We start from the raw sequence: 22,268 nt of genomic DNA on the forward strand, positions 1-22,268 counted from the left end.
TACTTTTCTTAACTTCAAATTGCTCCCAAAGATTTTCTACATCAGAGCCACTAGCAAAAACATCTTTACCTAACCTTGTTAAACAGTTTGTTTTCCAAATTCATTCTAAGGGTGGCGGTCGTTGCTAACAATCTACATCTATAAGTTCTTTTCAAGGGTGGTGGTTGAATCATTTCTTCTCCAGCAGCAGTGCCTGAGTGAGATGAGGCATTGTTCTTGTTAATGCCAGTGACGCTGCCCAGTGAGGGGCTGACAGCCCCTTAGAATTCTCACACAATTCATATATTATGAGGGATGTGGTGACCACAATGGCAACAATGAAAGTGACACTGCATAACAGCGCGTAGATCTCGGGGGCCCTGCCTCGCCAAGCCACGCCCATCATGGGTAGGCTAGCCTGTGGACCGCATTCCATGAATTCTAGAGCCATTTGCTGTTCCTCTTGCACAGACCCCGGCGAAAACCTCATAATTTTACTGCGAAGGGAGTAAGAAACAATAACAAGCTGTGGAGCGTGTAGTGTATAACCTTGCTTTGTCTAGGTTCCAAGAATTCCCCAAATATCATGTCATGTGAGAACCAAAAGACATACTACGCAAATGAGAGCGAGCTGGCGGGCAGCTGAGTGCTAGAGCATTTGTCAGCCTGAGCAAGGCCTGGGCTTGGCTCTCCAGTGCACAAAAGCAGAAGCAAGCAGCTGGGGATTATCTGAGGAAACACAAAGGTAAGCTGCATATATTCCTAGTATACAGTTCACGTAAGGGTAAAACTGAGTGAATTCCAACCACATGGTAGGTCTCAGAAATACAAATAAATAAAGCCATATAAAAAATAAAGGCAAGTCAGACAGAAATGTATTCAAAACAACTCAACTTCTATTTTTAAACTTTAGAAATAGTACATGTGGTAAACTATAAACAAGATTATAAAAAAACAAAAAACAAAATTAGAGTATCAATTATTTAGTGAATCAGAAAGTTCACTCATGTCCTTAAGCTATTGAGGACTTCATTTGTAAATGTGGGTAGTGATTTTGTTGTTTTATTGTTGACTTAAACCTGTATATTTATTTGCCTATCTTTGTAAAGATTAGTATTTTAGAATGTTTGGTTAGCTGGGCATATTGAGTCACTTCTTTGATTCCAGAAATCAGGAGACAGAGGCAGGATGATCTCTGAGTTCTGGGCCAGCCTGTCTGCATAGCGAATTCCAGGATGGTCATAGCTTCATGGTGAGGCCTTGTATGAAAAAACAAAAACAAAAAAAAAAAGAAAAAAAAAAAAAAAAGAAAAACAAAACTAGAACATTTGGATAAATTGGTATAAAAAGTACAATATAAACATAGAGTATATAAGAAAAGAAAGAAGAGGGAGGAGTGGAAGGAAAGGGTATTTTGCATCAATTAGAAGATTCTCAAAAGCACAGGAAAGGAAGGAAGTTAGAAAACATTCTTAAGTCATTAGCACACTTATGATTAGGTAATGAGCATATAGTTAACATACTCAACCAACTTGAGGCTCAGAAAAGATACCCAACAGCTTGCATCATTTCTTTTGTTTGTTTGGGGTTTTCTGGGGGGGAGGTTGTTTGGGTTTTTTTGCTTTGGCTTTTGGTTTTTCAAGAAAGTATTTCTCTGTGTAGCCTTGGCTGTCCTGTACTCACTTTGTAGACCAGGCTGACCTTGAACTCACAGAGATCTGCCTGCCTCTGCCTCCCTAAGGGCTGGGATTATGGGTGTGCACCACTGCACCCAGCTGGTTGCCTCATTTCTACATGGTAAGCTAGGATATTAAAGCATTTCTTTTGATTTGCTATTTTGGTTTTGTCTTGGTACTAGCCTGCCAAAGTTAGACTGTTCCTGAAGTCTTTAATAATAATCAATAGCTTCATATCAAAAGTAGGCTTTTACAATCATTATGACAGTGTTAAGTGTGTTAGAAAACAAGTGTTTATAGATAACATAGTACATTGCTTTCTTGAACAGCAAAATTTTCCTCTAAACATTGTTCTAAAGATAGAAACTGTCATTTAAATAATGATTATAGACTGTATTTTTCTTTGTAAAAAAAATAATAAATATCACAAATAAATTGGAATTTCCAAGCAGAAATTTTGGAAATGATGAAACTATGTATCAAACAAAAATTTTGTATTCCAAATTTTGCCCCGTCAGGAAAAGAAAAGAAATCCATTTATCTCAAAATGGGCAGCAAGACCAAACAAGAACAAAGGATAATGAGCACCAAGTGGTAGATGCTGAAGATCCTGGGGCCCTGGTTAATCTAAGAAAGTAGAGTAGTGGGGCGGGGGTGGGAGGGATGAGGGTCTGCTTTGTTTTAATTGGGGTGTGTTTGGCTTTCATTTTGTTTTGTTTTGTTTTGTTTTGTTTTGTTTTTAAGCCTAGTGCCTTTCCAAAGACTGAGCTGACCTTTCAAGAGTTAGTTCAACTTAGCTACAAGTTTCAAAGTGAAAGCCAGAGAGAGGAAAGGGTGTATAAGTGAGAGGAGGAGGCACCCGTTGACTAAGAAATATGCTTTTAGCAATGGGGTTCCTTTTCCAAGGCATAGGTTTGGGGATAGCAGAGCTTTATTTACAACAGTTTTGTGTGTGTATGCGTGTGTGTGTGTGTGTGTGTGTGTGTGTGTGTGTGTGTTTAATTTATTGGGTATTTTTGTCCATTCATGTATTGTCCATGGTATATTTTCTTATGCATGAGCATGTCTGTGAAGGTCGGAGTACGACCTCGGGTGCCATTCCTTTGGAGCCATGTATCCTTTTTAGTTCTGAGACAGGCTCCTTCCTCTCATTGGCCTGTACCTCACTAGCTAAGCTAGCTAAGCAGCAAATCCCAGGGTGGAGCTGCCTCTACTTCCCCCTATCTTACAAGCAACAAGCACATGCACGACACCTTAGTGGGCTATGTGGATTACAGGGCTGAGCTCAGGTTCTTGTGTTTGCCAAGACAAGCATTTATTGACTGAGCTATCTCTCAAGTCCTATAATATGCTTTTCTAAACTCTTGAAAATTAAACAAAATAGATTACCTAACACCCATGCACATTCTTAGAAAAACGGTTTTTCAGCTTCACCATTGCAGCTACAGCTCGTTGGTTGGATGCCTGCTACTCTACAGAATAGTAATGAAAAGTACAACTTGAGAAATTAAACATTGTGTGCAAATCTAAACCCCCAGCTTCCTAAACTGTAGGCTTCAGCCCCATATGGGGTGATATAACTTAGTGTGGGGGCTTTGAAAAAAATTGGCAATAAAAAGTTTCTGAACAGACACGAGCAAAAATTAATTCAAAACTAAATGTATAATGAACCCACAGTCCCACAGTGTTTCTAACACTGCACTCTCATGTTGATCACACAACTTCCTTGCAGCCTTTGTTTGAATGAACTAGATGCACACTCCATCCTTCCGTCGTGCATACAAGGACATTGAATGCTGCCTAATAAAACTGGTCCAGATTCAAGACTATTATATGTCACCTACTAAAGTGCTTTTTCTGCATACACACACACATGCGCGCGCACACACACACACACACACAGTTTTCTGCTCTTACAGAAAAACAGAACCAAACAAGGGTATTAGTATTTTCTTGACATCATTCTCCAGTTGGTAAGTATAAAATTCACATCTCTTTGTATTATATTGTTTTAGGATGTTTGATTAAATTTTTTTTTAGTTACTGACTTGAGTTTCAATTACACAAACACACACACAGAGAGACATACACATGATCATGATCACTAAATAAATTTTGGTTGGGATTATAAGAGGATTTCTGAAATTTTCTGAGATGGCCTATAAGTCAACACTTAAAAGCTACTCTTATCAAAAATATTAATCAACCCTGAAGATGTTCTATATCATATTCTATCAACTAAGCAGACAAGATTTAATTCTTTACGATAAGTAAATGCATCTATCTTATTCATATGCAGATTTGCTTTAATTTTTCACAAAGAGCAAATTAAGTATGCAACAAAGAATTGTTTCAAAATAAATTTCTTAATGATTTATCAGTAAGTGATCTGTGTATCTATTTATATATGTGTATGCCTAGGTGGTACAAAGTTTCTCAGATGATGGGATGTGCATACAGAGAGTTTAAAAGACAAAGGAGAGGTTCAGGAAGCATTTTGAATTTAGTACCTCTTAATCCATCATCTCATACTGTTTCAAAACAGGGGGGCTTTTACCTTGAATTACATACCAGGCAGCTATGAAAGTTTTAAGGGTATCTAGTCTTCACGAAGCTAACTGAAATTCAGCGTCCATCTGTGTGGCTAGGGTGAAACTACAGAGATATTTTATACTGAAATTTTACACTAGCTGCCCACAGTTAGTGCAGAGCCCACAAGTGGAAGAGCACAGTTCCTGGAGAATCTGCCACCTTTGCAGGTGCCAGCCAGTTGTGAGCAGTTCCGAGGCCGTATGCACTCCTAAACAACAGCTGGAAAGTTCAGAGTCTCCAGGGTGCCCTCTGCCTTAATAATCACTAGAATCCCTCAGAGAGCTTATTGGAGGGACTGCCACATTTGCTCTGTTTTCATCGTAAAAGGTCGTACCGCAAAAAGTGATTAAGGAAGAAATATGAGGAAGACTTAGCAGAACCCCACCGTGTTCTTTCGTTGGATGTTCCATCTTTTGACATCAGCATGGATCACACCTTCCAGTAGCACCAGGCTGAGCAACAAAGGCAATGATCCCTTGAGGCATGTTCCAGATCCCAAACACAAGAGTCTCTTTATAGCTAACTTCTACTCCTAATGTCTGTACTATAGCTGACAACAAATATAGACCTCTTGCCTCATTTTCCTTCATGAAACAAAGGGTGGACAACATCTTCAGGTCAAAAATTCAAGTAACGGACCACCAACTTGACGCTACTAGAGGATATTGGAAACATTAAGGGAAGGAGAGATGGTTCCTGATTGGGATGGTTTTCACTGGGGACCTGTCCTTAAAGTAAAGAATGGGACCCCAGCCCCCACGCTTTCTTTCATTCACCTCCTGAGCCCAAGTTCAGCAGCTTTGCTCAAGCATACAATCCCAGCCACGGTCCCCTACCACTCTCCACAGGCCTAGAGGCAGTCTTGCAATGAAGCCTTCAGACTGTGAGCTATAATAAACCCTTTCCCTTATTAAGTTGACTTAATTTATATACTTGTGACAGTAATGGAAAACCAGGTAACACGGTTTTATTAATGACTCCTTCACTACCTCAAGGCAGATAAAAACATGTGGATGATTTATGTGTTGTAAGACAAAAGAAGAAGAAGAAAAAAAAAAAACATGATTCTGTCGACATAAAGCAGTAACTTTGAATTAAGAGAATTAGAAAATATTTTTTCCTGAGCCAGATATTAGGGACTATGGATATACAGGAACTTCTAATCAAGTCACTCTGAGGGGCACATTCTACCACAGAAAAGGTTATATCCACGTTTATAGTGGCAGAGGGGAAAAAAAGGTATTTGCAAAGCATATAGGTGGGGCCATTAAGCCAGCAGGCAGAATTCAGCAAGGTAGGAAAATCTATAGGACTTATATGATGTCACTGTCACCTTCTAGTTTTAGGTTTGGTGGAGGCTAAGACTGTCAGGCTTGAGGCTACAGTCCAAGAATTTTATCAAGACGATATTTATTCATGGCAATATCAGGTCAGATAAAAGCCAAAATAACGTTGACTTTTGACCTACAATATTCCCTCCCTGGACAATCTTGATGCTCTAGTCAGCCAAGGTCAGATAAACTGCAGGATCTTTAATACAGATGCAGCTACTTCAGAGAACTTCAGTGAGCACCATCTGTGAAATTCCTTTGTCTTTTAAATTCCTTATGAATGAAATCGTGCAGCTCTTGCAGAGCTTACAAGGGGAGGGGGGGTGCTGGAGGTGAGGCTTAGCAGTCATTATGGTTGTGGGCTGCTCTTGCAGGGGAAGCAAGTTTGATTCCCAGAACCCACATTGAATAGATCCAAGCCATCTGTAGCTCCAGCTTCAGGGGATATGACACCCTTTTTGGCTTTCTCAGACATCTGCACCCACAAACACACATACACACAACTAAAAGTAAAAATGCATTTTAAGAAATGGAATCTACATAAGAACAAGCACATCCCTTGTAAGCGTTCAGTGCGAAATGAAAATTCAGAGATGTTTTTTTCAAAGTTAAGAATTTCAAGATAGCAAACAATAGAGATTGACATTGTTCGAAGAGTAAGAGGTCTTGGAATACTCAAGACCAAACAGGAAGTCTCCATCAAATCTCTTTCCTCAGTACTCAGATTACCCTGCAGTAGAGGAGGCAGAAAAAGTGTAAGAGCCAGATGGTCTGGAGACTCCAAGGCCTTCTAAATCAACATGCACAAAGGCTGAGTCAGCATGCATAGGGCCTGTATAGGTCTATACCACATTCTCTGCTTACATACTGTGGCTTCCAGGTGTGTGTGTGTGTGTGTGTGTGTGTGTGTGTGTGTGTGTGTGTGTGATTTCTGAGTGTGAGAACAAGTTTCTGATCCCTGTGCCTTCTCTTGGCCTCCTATTTTCTGTTTGTTTCCCCTGTCCAACCTGATGTGAAAGTTTTTATTTATCTTATTATAATTTCTATTTGTATTTTATTATGATCCTTTTTCTTTTCTAATGAGAGACAAAAAGGGAATGGATCCAGATGAGAGAAGATGGGGAAACTAGGAGAATTAGAGACCAAAACAATAAACAGACTACATTGTATGAGAAAAGAATCTATTTTCAATAAAAGGGGGAAAGAGAATGTGAGGATAGCAATAACACTGTGCAAAACAAAGCAGAGTCCTTCTGAAGTTAGGTGCCTATGTCATGGCAGGCCAATTACTATGATTTTCACAAGTTGCCATGTGAAGTTGCTGCTAATGACTCACAGACCGTAACTGGCATAGCAGAGGTCCACAGTTGCCCTCAGTTGCCTGCCCTCCATTTTGGATGCATACTTTTGTTTTTCTGTTGGCTTGTCTTTTTTACCCTAAATAAGAAATTCCTCGAGAAATTAATACAGAGGCTTGGGTTCTAGGATTCTCATGAAGACTAAATTAATTGCTCTAGAAATTTTAGTAAATACTTGTTAACATAATGAATAGCGTGCTACATGAGCATACAGCTTGCTCCTAACGCCCTTGCTTCTCTTTCCCTTTTCACAAAGGCCATCTCTTCCTACAAGCTTTGCTATGAAGCATCTGCATGAAAATGATGTACTCACTTCCTCCCATTCTTTTCACATCCTTTCTTCCAGGAAGTTCTTAGGTCAGACATTTTCACCTGCGTGATTATATGTAACAGTGGCTCTTCAGCAGATATGCTCTCACACAAGAACTGTGAGAGCTATAGATATAATTTCTAGAGATTACCAAGTTTCATTTCAGAGTATGATTAACAGTTTCAGCCATTATCTTAGCAAAATAATACTAAAACACATGTGTATTTGCAGCATTTAAAGCAGAGTGTGGAAGCCATGGTATGGGTTTTGGCATTCAGCTGATATTCCATGGATTGCTGTAAATCAGGGATTCCCTTGGAGCTTTTGCAAAGAGGCTCATACCTGTCACTGAAGCACATGAGAGGCTGAGGCAGAGGGATGATTACAAGTATGAAGACATCCTGGGTTATAGACTGAGACACTGCTTCAAAATATTAAAATCAAATAGTAGAAATAAACAAAATAATTTTTTTTCCGAGTCCAGCCATCGAAATACTGACTTTCTCATCTCATTTCTTGTGTATTTAAAACTTTTTCCCTAAATTATTATCTATAACTTCCTAGTGTTGGCAGTTTGTTTTCCTGAAATAGAATTTCCACTGTCAATCCTGTATTTCTAATATGATTTTGAAAATCAGATAGGCACACTTAGTAAGAGAATTTTTCAACAAAGTGGCAGCGATTTACTTAGATTCTATATATAAAGAATTAACTAAGAATAAAAAATTAAACCTTAAGTTTTGTCACACGGGGTCTGAGATACCAGTCTTTTAGTCATTCAGCTTATTTTTTTTTCTGCCTTCTGTATGCCAGATGAAACTGTTATCAGTGATCCAGATAATTATAGCCTTTCTGTGAGGGAGTTTGCCTGACAATAAAGTCCCCAATTCTAATTCACACTTGGATTCCAGATGATTATTTCATCTCTCTGTATTTCTGAGTGGACTAGTTTGTGATTTCCAAGTTTCTTAGATCTTTCCTTTTTTTTGAAAATGAAGTGGGTTAAATGTCTGTGCTTAAATGCATCTAAATTCACCTGCAGTAAATCATTTTCATATTCAGCTCTGCAGAATGTGGTCATTTGTCAGATAGATAACTCAGCAGCAGTCCACACCCACTTCATCTCTCCCGCTGCCCTGGAATCAGTCTCACTTCATCGCTTAGAGGGACGCTCCTGCTGTGTTAATTCCTAAAATGATATACTAATTTTTAAGTGTGTTGCATAGCTGGCTTTTGTGACAACTTCAAGTACAGATGGAATCTGGGAGCCAGTGCCCAACGGCAGGACACACCATAAAGAGAGAGAGTGAGGCAAGGATGTGGGGGCTTTTGCTACCAGGTCCTCGGATCCAGAAATGAGCTTCTGCCTGCAAAGCTCTAGGAGAAGAGGATACAACTTCTGCAACTACTGGGGAGGGAGTGCGAGTTTTCTTTAGCATGGTGGTCCCTAGTACATTGGCCTTGCTGTAGTGGGTGGCCTCACATTCCTGTATATATGGGCAGCACAATTAGACTCAGCATATTATTAAAAATTGAAGGAGGGGTCAGGGAAGGAAGACATGAAGCTAGGAGGAGTTAATGTGTGGGCGGTATCTAGGAGGGCAGTGTGGTGAGTGGGAAATGTATGCACATCTGAGATACTCAAAGAATAAAAAAAAATCCCTATATACATAAAAGTACTTCAGTGGGCAGTCTCTCCTGAAAGTCAAACACATGTCAGCCTTTATACATCAAGGAATCGGAACTTAATAGAGAATATATCACATTAAGTATAAATGAGTGGGGGATTCCTAAGGTGAGCAAGGTGGGGAAGAGAAATAAGGTGCCAACCGAAGTGGAGTAAAGCCATCCCTGTGTCGTACCAGCACTGTGTTCCATTAGGCTGAAGCAGCGCATTGACATTTTCAACTAGAACACTAAACATTTCAGAAAACAGGAAAGCATTCCAGATTTGTTTGGAGAGTAGAACAATAAAGCATTGTTGGCTACAACGAGGACTTAGCAGAAGTTTTTCAGAGAAGCCATTCTTTCAGTGACACTCTATTTTGGTTTCTTGTCCAGTCGCTGTGACACGAAAAGACAATATAATGGAGGAAGGGTTGGCTTTGGCTTATAGTTCCAGAAGAGATCCTGATCTGGAATACGTGGCTGCAGGATCCTGAGGTCAGACTGTCACAACGCATCCGGCTGAGTTGTGCAAGAGGTAGTGAAGAAACAGGAAGTAGGGCCGGACTAGAGACCCTCCAATCCCATCGCCAATGACAGGCTTCCTCTCTCAAGGCTCTCCCTCCTGCAGGCTCCATAACCTCTCTAAACAGTACCACTAGCTGCGGAACAAGTGTTCAAAACCCTGAGTCTATGGTGGACACTTCCCATTTAAACTACAACGCCCCGAAGCACAGAAACATGAAACTACAGTCCATAGGCTGAGTATATTTGCCTGTGCCAAGGAAACTAAATGTTTAAATGATTACCTACTCCAGCAGAGAGAAACTTAGATGCATCTCAGTGCCATTTCCTCTGTGTAACTTAAAATTTCTTATCAGAAACCTTGTTGCTTTCCAAATCCCCGTGTTTGTCCTTCAGCTTAGATCCCTCTGGGCATAAGCATCCAGGAAGAGCAAACTGACTTGGCAGAGACTAAAAATGCTTCACAAATGTATCAGCAGTTCATCCCAAAGAAAGGAATGGCTTGAGGGGAAGAGAGAAAGGGGGTAGGGGTAGGAGAGAGAGAGAGAGAGAGAGAGAGAGAGAGAGAGAGAGAGAGAGAGAGAGAGAGAGAATAATAGGTCTTTTCTTATCCTTATTCTGAACCCTGAATGAAGCTGAAGCGTAGGAGCCACCAGATGGCAATGTTGCAGACCAGCTCTCATTGCCTCCAGACACAGTAACCAAAGAGAGAAAGATACTAAAGAGAACCTCAGACTCTCAGAAGTTGTTGTCTGTGACCAGAAGGCAGTGATAGGAACTGCGGCTTAGCAAGGGTGGAGCTCACTTTCCTTCCAAGCCTTTTCAGAGATAGAAGGAAGCTACAGACATGGATTTGGGAAATTCTCTGTTTAGCCTCACCAGCCCGCTCAGCAGAAATAGAATATATTTCCAGAGAATGAAGATACATGGGACTTTCAGAACACTAGGAAAAAAAAACCAACAAGACAAGTAAGAACACCCAGGTAGCACCTGAGGATGCTTCCCTTGGTTCTTTTCCCCCTGACTGGCTCCCAGTGCTGCCGCTCTCCACAGATCCTCAGCCCTTCAACAGCACCTGCCCACACAGCCATTTCAAGATGAGAATAGTGCAGAATTACCAATAACCATGCCAGCCAACCAAAGAATACTCCCATTGATTTCCTGTGTTGTAAATTGATCCAAATAATTTCTGTGGTTTCAGGGGTTCATTAACTCACTAATTTGAAATAATCTGAACATAAGCTGAGTTAAAGTTTTCTCTTGCCCTGTGTCTAGACTCGTTTAGCTCAATTTCTTAGAGCACGATGCTAAGAAAGCCAGAGTTCAATGTGATAGCTGTAATGGAGATCCCTCTCTCTCTCTCTCTCTCTCTCCCTTTTTCATCTATCCTCCTCACTTTCTTTCTCTATCCATCCCTCTCTCTGCTCTAGGGCAGGCTCCTAGCCCTGCCTGACTTTTAGGAAATAAAATCAGGGGGAAAAAAGACTGAATGTGCATGATAGAAGAGATGAGTAAATATGAACACACTCTAATCCAGGCTCTAGTTTTGGTTTGAAACAAAATGAGTAAGCAAAATCCCCATTGTCCCCTACATTGAAGGAAGCTATGACATCTATACAGAATTCAAGAGAATTCTTTTGAAGACTCTAGTGAAACAGTACCTCAAGGAAGGATTGAGGGAGAGGAAAAAATTCAAAATAGCAATCACATGACAAGAACAAGGAGTTACATGCTTTTTCTCTCTTCTGACACATTGTAGACATATAATACCATAAAACAAGGAAGTGGGCACTGAAGGTGAGTAGAGAGCATTGCATGAGAAGTGAGAAAGACATAAAACACCCCCATCCTCAGATGAAATAATCTTCTCAGTTAAAAAAAAAATCTCAAGAGAATTACAGAAATGTAGAAATAAGAAACAGGTTTATCAATGTCAAACAACAAATAACAAATTCTTTATCCACATAGTGTAATGGACAGTTGGAAACATTAAACAAATCTGTCTAAAATAGCTTTAAGAAACACAAAATGACCAACAGCCCAGACATTAATGTCAACAATTAATAAATGGGATGTCATGAGGCTGAGAAGCTTCTGTAAGGCAGGAGACACTGTCAAGAGAACAAAGCAACAGCCTACAGACTGGGAAAAGATCTTCACCAACCCTACATCTGACAAAGGTCTAATATCCTAAATATATATAAAGAACTCAAGAAATTAAACACTACCAAACCAAATAACCCAATTGAGAAATGGGGCTTGGAACTAAACAGAGAATTCTCAACAGAGGAATATCAAATGGCTGAGAAACACTTAAAGAAATGCTCAACCTCCTTAATCATCAGGGAAATGCAAATCAAAACAACTCTGAGATTCCATCTTACACCCATCAGAATGGCTAAGATCAAAAATTCAAGCGACACCACATGCTGGCGAGGATGTGGGGAGAGAGAAACACTCCTTCATTGCTGGTGGGAATGCAAACTAGTACAACCACTTTGGAAATCTATCTGGTGCTATCTCAGAAAAATGGGAATAGGGCTTCCTCAAGACCCAGCTATTCCACTCCTTGGAATATACCCAGAAGATACTCCAGCACACAACAAGAAAATTTGCTCAACCATGTTCATAGCAGCCTTATTCATAATAGCCAGAACATGGAAACAGCCTAAGTGTCCCTCAATAGAAGAATGGATAAAGAAACTGTGGTACATATACACTATGGAATACTATTCAGCTATTAAAAACAAGGAATTCCCGAAATTTGTGGATAAATGGATTGAGCTAGAAATGATCATAATGAGTGAGTTAACCCAGAAGCAGAAAGACTCAAATGGTATATACTCACTTATATCTGCATATTAGCCCAAGAGGCATGTCCCACGAAAGCCTTCACTTACCAGGAAACTGAGACAGAGGGGAGGACATTCTAGTGGGACTCTAGATGAGTGAAGCATGGGAGAATGGCAAAGTAGAAGGATCCAGAGGGTCCTAGAAGCCTACAAGTAGAACATTATGATAGGCAGATTTGGGCTCAGGGGTCCCGCTCAAACTAAGGCACCAGCCAAGGACAATACAGGCGGTAAACCTTAAACCCCTACCCAGATCTAGACAATGGACAGAACACTCTCCACAGTAGAGTGGAGAGTGGGATATTACTTTCTCACATACTCTGGTGCCTCACCTTTGACCATGTCCCCTGGAGGGGGAGACCTGGTGGCACTCAGAGGAAGGACAGCAGGTTACCAAAAAGAGACTTGATACCCTATGAGCATATACAGGGGGAGGTAATCCCCCTCAGGAACAGTCATAGGGGAGTGGAATAAGGGGAAAATGGGAGGGAGGGAAGAATGGGAGGTTACAAGGGATGGGATAATCATTGAGATGTAACAAGAATAAATTAATAAAGGAGAAAAAACAAAAAAAACAAAACAAACAAACAAACAAAAAGAAACACAAAATGCTCAGATATAAACCCAATGCTATTCTGTATTGCATCTTCATGCTAAGAATGCTAGCACCATAAATCTACAAGGGATCACATATATGGAATACAATCAGAGTGTATGGACCGGAAGGCCTCGTGCAACAGAATAGTTAATTTTCAAATTGATTTGCAGGTAACACAATTTTAGTAGTAAAACATAATGGAATTTAAAAATTAGTGAAAACAATTTGAACCAACATCCCATCTAAGAGGAGGATTATATAGTGAAATAAAATAAATAAATAAATAAATAGCGGCACCACTAACCATTTTCAAAGTGGAAATTGAAGCCACATAGGTACTGCATCATACCTACCGTACTGTTTTGATGAAAGAAGGCATCTGTCAATGCCAAGCTCTGCATAGATCACATGGTAGCTCATATCCCCGAGTGATGCCTGTGGGAATGCGAGGCAGTACAGCCATGACATTTGTCAGCTTCTATAAAGCTAAACACGTGTTTACTGTTAATATGAATCAGAAATTCTGCTCCTGAAATTTTTACTTCAGAGATACATCAAGCGTTTGCAGTGTCTCTGGTTAGAGTTTCCAGATCGGGAAGCAGTCCAAGTGACTGTCGATGAGTGAATGCACAAAGAGTGAGACCTTCCTGCACGTGGACTCCTTTCAGCACCCAGAGACCATCTAATGATAAGGGGCGGCTCAGACTAACATCAACGGTGTTGCATAGAGCTCGGCAGTCTGACATAAAGAGCTAGTGCCTGATTCTTCTATATGGCACGTTTAGAAGGGTAGTCACAGTGATGGAGATGGTATGAGTGTCTGCCAAGAAGAGGGGAGCTGTGTGGGTAAAGGAGTAGTGCATTGAGTATTGGGAGTACGTGTCACTTTTTGTACCATGTCTGTTTAAGTGACATTATCCATAGAACTGTGCACCCCTCCCAAAGATTCAGTTTTATACCACATGTTGATGTAAGAACAAAATGTGAAACCCAATTGCTACTGACAGGTGATTGATAATATTTGCTTAACCTGTCTGAAGGAGAACACACTTCGTTCTGTGAGGGGAATTGCTCACGCCCTTGTAGGACAGCGATGATCTCACTTAATCCATGCAGTTCTGCACTGTATTAAGTTCAGTTACTCTCAGCTTAACAATAGATAGTCATTCAGAATGCCTGCTGTACAATGCTCAGGGTCAGAGAACTTGAACAGAAGATTGGACATTTGCAGAGAGGTGTGGATGCTCTCAGAGAATCTGTGCCTATCTGCTAATCAAGAGCTTCCCAACGTCTACCTAAAAGAGGCGTGGTCCTACTGCTTTGAAAATGAGCTTCCAGATCACTTTAAAGCTGCACTTAGAGCATCAAGTTCACCTCCTACTATCCGGACATAGAAGTACTTATTAACAACAAGTCAGGCTTTGTATACAGTTCCTAAGATGGCCTTCCTGCGACCCTATAGTTCGATGTCTACCAGATTACTCTTGGCTCTTTCCTGGATACCCAAGGGTAAGGCTTCATCTCCTGATAAATCTTACGCACCTGAAAAGCTCTGTTTCTAAGCTTGTTCTGTCTCGAAGCTGAAGCCTTACTCGGGCTCTAATTAAATATGGCACTGCTATTTAAACCCTGCGATTCAAGAACAAGATGGAAAGTGGCTCAACCCTTTAAACACCGTTCAGTATGCAGTTAGAAGAGTGGCGGTCACCTGTGTCTAAGCGTGGGACCCATAAAGCCGTGTCAAAAGGACTGTCATTATTCTGTCCTGCACAGGAAAGTAATAGCACACACCGAATTCCTCCCGTCATCCTGTCAGGCAGCATGCTACACCCCTACAAATGAAAATCCCAAAGAACTGAACCTAAAATAAGAAGCTTTAGCAGCTTCTGCAATAGGCATCCCCATCTTTGCCATTCGGCTCTCTCTGCCAGTAATGCACTGAGCATCTCATGTCCATAAGGGGACATGAACATCTTGCATAGAAGTTCTACGAATGCCAAAGGAAGGCTGAGCACAGTTCTAACTCATCTGTAAGGTATAAAGGGCATAGACAAACATGTGATAGTATTGGCACAAGGCTGTGACAGAGGTGTCTAGTCCAGCTGGTGGAAAAAAAAAAACAATGCTTGGAATTGTTCCACATTTGTTTACAACCCACGTAGAAAAGTACAAAGGATGTGTGGAAAGGAAATCCAAATGGAACTAAGCATAGAATAAAGGTCTTCACTTTATAGCTCTCTTCCTATATAAACACCTGTGAACTGAGGACACTATCACAAGTGGCCCCTCTGAGCCCAAAGTCCAGACCTAAGGCCAAGCACCCCACCCCTAGCTCTCCCGGAGACAGAGTGTATGGAAGACGGTTTGGCTAACTTACCTGCTCCTACCACACCTTCCCTGGTGAAGGGCTGGACCACTCTAGCCTGCCTGTTAGTAGCATGGTTCTTCCAAGTTCTGTTCCTCCTCACAGCCCATATGCTAGCATTGTACTTCTACATTCAGCTCAGCTTACATCACAATACCACTTGGGATTTTCAGTGAAGACAGATTCCAATGGACATCCAGGACCCTAGGTAGTCAAAACTCAACCTGCCTTCCCAGCATTACCCGTTCCATCCATTCCCTCAGACACTAGAACAGAAAATATTTCTTGGCTGTCCTTTGAGCAAACTTTCAGCCATCACTGCATACACTATTTCTTCTACCAAAAAGGACATTTCTTCATTGCACCACCTAAATGTCAGGTCCAAAAGGACAGTTTGATCCTCAAGGTCAACTCATATGCATTCAAGGGTTGCTTAATAATGTGGGTAGTGGCAGCAGTTCGTTCCTTTTATCATTGTGCAGTAATGGTAGATGTGCTTACATGGGACTAGAGGTGTAGGTCAGCCATCCACTAGAGGTTCTTGATGTGATCAAGGGACACAGTAAACATGAGATGTGTGAGGCTGCTGCCAGGGTAACAGGGAACTCTGCTGCACAGAAAGCATGCTTTTACACTTGGGAGGAGTACACTCTAAAATTATATATGGTACCATGCAATAATAGATGCTAAACTATTAGCAGCCACTTCAGTCATTATGAAGTTCATAATTTCATGGAAGATGCTCTCCTGCAGCTGGCAGAGCAGACCTGCCTTCACCACCATCCACAGTCTGCCATACAAGCATTGTGGTGTACTATGACATACAATGTCTGACATCTTTACACAGCAGGATTTTTTTTCCTTCATAAAAGGATCATTATCACGAATGTGGTCAATCTACTGCCTACTAAGATGCTCTTATGCAGCACATGACTGTATTACTTCCCCCACAATCTCTTGTTTGAAAGAATTAAGTGACACAAATAATACATTTGCCATCACCATGAGTAATCAGTGTATGTGCTCAATATACAATGTTAGTGGTATAACTTCCGCTTGACTTTGAATTATGTATCCTCTTTTTCTCCCATAGCTTTCATCCCTCTGCTGCAACAAGATGTTTTAAGAGCATCAATTAAGCATCACTCGTATTTCCAGTATAATTTCAGCATACTACCAGAAGAAGGATTACCTGGTCTGGTCTATGAGTTATTTGGGTGGACTATACACCCTGCTCAGAAAGCTTTCAGTGTTTCTTATTTTTATCCATACACAACACTAATGATACCATACACACTTAATGCTACCCATAATACTAATATTATACTAGTATTATCTGTGTGACGATGAGGAATAAGGGATATCTTAGCAACCTGGGACTCCACTTGGTTTGGGCTGTACACATGTCTCTTTCAATGGTGCATATGACAACTTATGAATTTGTCTGTATATTTTAATATAACACACACACACACACACACACCCCTCCAAATATGTGCAAGGCAGCCTGTTATCAACCTAAGACTCCCACCTGCATTGAGCTGCAGAAATACTTGATTTAAATAAAGGAAATAAGTTACTTCTCTTTACACCCTGTTATAACACCCATTTCTATTTAAACACATTCTGGAACGCTAGTAGAAACTGCAAGCAGTTGCCTTGTCTTGCCTAGACTATCTCTGGGTCCATGCCCAATAAAACACACTGTGTCTTCTAAGTGAATTTTTAGGTAGAATCTCATATTTACTTGTACCTATGCAAAATTAAACGTGTCCATGGTTAACATCAGATGCATCATGGGAGGGGACATGTACAATAATGAAAAGGTTATATACTCCAAGCCTGCCAATCAAAGCATACAACTTCCCATGCTATACTCTTTGGCAACCAAGTGCCCTTTTTTGCTGAACACCATAAAAGCAGCCCCAAGGAATGATCAAAATGCTTGAGTCCTTTACATCTTATGCGGTCTGCTGTTGTTAACTGGACAACATTCCTATGTCATATATGCCACTATTTTTTATTTGAATAGTTTCCATACTATTCTAAAATCTATTTAAACCTTTATTTAATTTCCTTGAATAAGATGTCAAGATGGTAGAGAACCAAACCCAGACCCCAACTGCCAGCCACCATTAGACATTTATGAGACACTGACACTGAGCTAGGTTTCTTTCCACAAATTATGAGGAAGAACCTGGAACCCAGACACACTTTGTGCTTATGTGCATGGGGTCCACTTGCCTTTTTCTAATAAGCACAAATGTATCAGTAATGTTATTCAATATTTCAAGAAGGTCAATGCCCAGTGGAGGATGAATAATATGTCCAGAGAGTAAAATATTAGGCTCCAATTTGTCATTGTATGGAATGAATTAATAAGTCCCCAGTTTGGGGCAATGGTTTCCAAAAAATTTAAATAAGACTTGTTTCCCAGATTTTTTTCATTTGTCTAGGAATCATTCTGTGCTCTGTGTTAAAGGCTGGATGAGATTTCCTTGGAGTTGAGTAGAGTTTGTGTTACTAACCAGTTCCCTAGTGATGGACATGACCTGTTCACTGGGCTACATTCTCAGGATCCAGAAAGATCCATAAGGTGATTCTTAGCACTGAGATTCTAAAGTGAGATAAAGACTAGAGGCTTGCACAGAGGTCTCTAGACTAACAGTGCCATAAATACCCTCAGCCAGACATCACTGGGAAGGGATGTCTTTCCTCCAGGACCCAGTAAGCTATGAAGAGAAAACAAAGATCTGCCTTGAAGAGAGCTAGGAGAAAGGTGACTGTCACCAAACCTGTGACGCTCCCAATGACAACTTCCCTGCCATGAAAATCTGCCTTGTAGAATTCTAAAAGCCTCCCTGCCTGCCACCCACACTGTTACAAAAACCAAGTTCTTGAACCATTTCCTTTGGAAAAACAAAACAAAAATCTGGAGTTCCAAAAAGGGGTGGGGCTGGGTGCTGTCAAGATGGAAAGGGCACAGTTCAGAATCTTTTACCCTCCAAATATTCACCTCCTTTAACACTCTACAGACTAAAGCTCATTAAGAGGGGAAGAAGAAAGTCTAGGCTTTCAATTTGCAAAGCACAGGCTTTCTGGAGAACAACCTTCCAAGTCATGAGGTAATACCAACTTCACAGGGAAGTAGGGGCCTCCATGAAAAAATAACCGCAGAACTGGTTTAGACCGTAGTCTTGAATCGTAAAACCAGCTCTGCCAGCTTATTATATACCCTAGGAATTAATTGGAACCAGCTGATCTGTAATCTGCAAAAATAATACAACATATCTTGTTTTCCTATGTTTGGTCTCTGAGTGACATTTCATTTGTTCAGAGGATTTCGCCTGCTCTTTCCTGTCATGAGACATTGGTGAAGCTGGGTGCAGTCAACATTTCATTCTGTCTGGCAAGGACTGTTAGATGTTTAGACACGAGATGCACAGTGCCGCACTCATGGGTTGGATACAAGGAAGGCTGATACGCTTTAATGAGATGCAGCACCTGAATGTGATCTGTTAGAATTCCCTGCCCCTCCCCCCAAAAAAAAACACAGCTGTTTCCTCCAGCTCTGTGCTGATATTCTCCCCATAAATGGAACAAGGCAAACAAACTCTGTGTGTGTGTGTGTGTGTGTGTGTGTGTGTGTGTGTGTGTGTGTGTGTGTGTGCAGATGACAATCTCACTCCTGCTACCTCTCAGGCTCACTCTGAAGCAAAGGCACAGAAATGGCCCACCCCACCTAATCAGTGTTTAGGACACCTGCTTTGTCCCGAGGGCTAAAGCAGGCAAGCAGGAGTGGAACGGAAAGTTCTCAACATGGAGTCCTTGCTTTCCCTGCTCTGAGGGAGATAAACTTGAGTTCTACAGAGCAGCTGACAATGGCAAAGTGACTTTCCCTCTCATCCACATGAGTGGATGGAAAATGAGGAGCGATGGGTGGGAGTTAAAAATGAGCTGTGGTTCTGCAGGGCTCCCAGGAGAGTGTAAAATGGAAAATGGGCCAAACAAAATAATGTATATTTTTAACTCATAAATAGGCCAACAAAATTATATTCAGTCATTGTAAAGTGCTCTGGTACACATCCGGCCACTAATAGCCTCCTTTGCCCAGCCACCTCTCCATTTCTTAATGCTTTTGAGTTTACTATGTGAGAAGCATGTTAGAGGCATTTGTGGGCAATGACTCCACGTCTCCGGAATTAGAAGTGCAGAAGCAGTCACTCTGGTTGTTTATTGCAGCCATGAAATGCTGGTCACAGGAGCATTTCAGGATATGTTTTCTGTGTACCTCATCTTCTGCCCAGACCCCTATTTTATCTGGGCTAACATTTCTCTTTCTGCTAAGCTCTTTGTTGTATGGCTAAGGACATCTTCTGTATTCTCACTTGGAAATCAAGTATGAGATCCTAGCATCTAGAGTCTATGAAGTTAAATTATAGGTAACAACCTTTGATTTTAGAAATTTACAAATCAAAAGTGTGTTCATTTACTCATTTTTTGTTTTGTTTTGTTCTGTTTTGTTTTCAAGTGGAAAAACCAAATCGCGCAGTGGGCCTGGAGAGATAGCTCAACGGTAAAGAGTGCTTATTGCCCTTACAGAGGACTCAGGCTTGGTTACCCAGACCCGCATGTGGCTCAAAACCACTCGTGATTCCAGTTCTAGGGTGTCTGATGATCTATCTCTTCAGATTTCCACGGGATCATGTTTATATGTGCACACACACGTGTGTGTGTGTGTGTGTGTGTGTGTGTGTGTGTAAAATATGTGTGTGTGTGTATATATATATATATATATATATATATATATATATTATGTGTGTGTACCCACACAGACACACACAATTAAAATAAGTTAAATAAGTATATATATATATATATATATATATATATATATATATATATATTTTAATAAAAATCCCACAAGGCATCAACCCTACACAAAGAACAATAAGCATCTGAGGAAAGCTGGGAGTGGAAGAGGTGATCTTCCCCAGAGGAGAACCACACCGATAGATGCGATAGATGGTCCATGCCAAGTGGTCTTCCCTGAAAATATATATCCAAGTAACATTATAAGACTGGACAGGTTGTATTTAGGAATTCCAGTTAGTGGAAAAGAGGTCATGAGTTTGAGGCAGAACAGGAATAGTATATGGAAAGCTTTTGAGGGAGAAAGGAAAAAAGAGAAATGTAATTATAATAAAGTCAAAAACATTTAAAAACACTAATAAACAACTGTTACCATTTCCAATGGATCTTGATATGAGGACTCATAGTAGGTTTTATAAGAGAAAGTGTTGAACTGAGGAAGCAACAGGTTAAGTTATAGAGGGAGGGTTCTAAGTAAAAGAGCAGGCAAAGGCCCGTGGAGGAGAGAATGCCTTGTAAGGAAGGAGTGAGAGGGTGAAAGAGAAGAAGACTAGAATCTTGGTGCACGTGGCACTGACTGTAAAATAAGTATTACACAATGTCAGGGAAGAAAGCGAGCCTGTAAGAAGTAGCGGTCTCCAAACACTGTGGGATTGGAGCTGCAGTTTAACGGAAAGTACAGACATGGTTAAGTAGCTAACACAGACTACTACACAGTCCTGGCAACTGACACAGAAAAACAAAGTCATCAGAGTAAAAACATGCCATTTTATTGCCTTTCTTACAATTTATAAATGCATGGATTTTTGCTAAAAAAAAAAAATCAAAGCTCTATGCTACCATATATTTTAAATAAACACAAGAATGAAGAGCACTTCTCATATAAACATTAATTTGAGTGCATTAGAGATGTAAATGCCATAGATAAAGTCATATCATTATTTTAAATCCTTTTATTTATTCTTTTCTCATATCTTACATTCTGATTGCAGTTCCCCTCCCTCCTTCCTCCCAGATCCTCCCTCCCTCCTCCCTCCCAGATCCTCTCTCCATCCTCTCCCAACCTGATCTCTCCCCGTCCTAGAATTAGGGTGGTCTCTGGGACCAGCTAGAAAACCAGGGCAATAGAAACTCCCAGAAATCTATGAGGGTGACCCTAGCTAAGACTTTTAGCAATGGGAGATACAGAGCCTAAACCAGTCATCTCCTGTAACCAAGTGTGACTTCCAATGGACACCAAAACTTTGACCTACAATTTGTCCTGTCTATAAGATGTGCTGGGGTAAAGGTGCAAAGAAATTGTGAAAGTGGTCAACCAGTGATTGGTTCAGCTTGAGAACCATGCCATGAGAGGAAATAGCCCCCTCCCCAACTCTGCTAGATAGTCCAAAGACCTAGGATAGAAACAAATAAACAAGACAGACAGACAGACACAGAGAGAGACAGAGAGAGACAGAGACAGAGACAGAGAGAGACAGAGATACAGACACAGACACAGAGACAGAGACAGAGACAAAGAGACAGAGAAAAGAAAAAGGAAAGAAAGAAAAATGGCAAAAAGGGTCAATGAAATGATTCTTAATGATATTTTTCTATATTTATAGACTGGTGCCTAGTCCAATTGTCATCAGAGAGGCTTCACCCAGTACCTACGCAAAAACCCACAGGCAAACATTAGGTGGAGCTTAGGGAATCCTGCTGACGACTGGGAGAAAGAATTTTAGAAGCTAGAAGGATCAAGGACACCACAAGAAAACCAAAAGAAACAACTAGCTTGGGCTCACAGGGGCCCAAAGAGACTGAACTGCCAAACAGGGAGCCTGCCTGGGACAGACCTAGGCCCTCCTCACTTATGTTGCAGTTAGGCAGCTTGCTCTTCTTGTGGGACTCCTAACAGTGGGAACAGTGGGGCAGTCTGTAATTCTGATGCCTGCCTTTGAGACCCTTTTCCTCCTACTGGGTTTCCTCAGCTTACTTTAACAGGCTAGGTAATGCCTAGACTTACTACAAATTGATGAGTCATGGCTAGTTTGTATCCTTGGGAGTCCTGATCTTTTCTGAAGAGAAATGAATGAGTAATTTGGGACAGAGGGGAGAGGGAGGGCGGGGGTAGGGAGTGGCAGGAGAGGAGGAAGGGAAAACATG

The 22,268-nt window shown here is 40.9% G+C and overlaps 1 long non-coding RNA gene across 1 annotated transcript in view; it reads left to right on the plus strand.

The window, feature by feature from the left end:
• Window positions 1–410: 410 nt before the first annotated feature.
• LOC311597357 overlaps window positions 411–22,268 on the plus strand; it is a 42,809-nt gene continuing 20,951 nt past the window's right edge. The window contains exon 1 of the long non-coding RNA XR_014779197.1: window positions 411–724. This is a non-coding gene — a long non-coding RNA (uncharacterized lncRNA). The remainder of the gene's footprint in view (window positions 725–22,268) is intronic.

Source organism: Acomys minous (genome assembly GCF_964271855.1).
Source record: "Acomys minous genome assembly, chromosome: 5".
Classification (NCBI taxonomy): Eukaryota; Metazoa; Chordata; class Mammalia; order Rodentia; family Muridae; genus Acomys; species Acomys minous.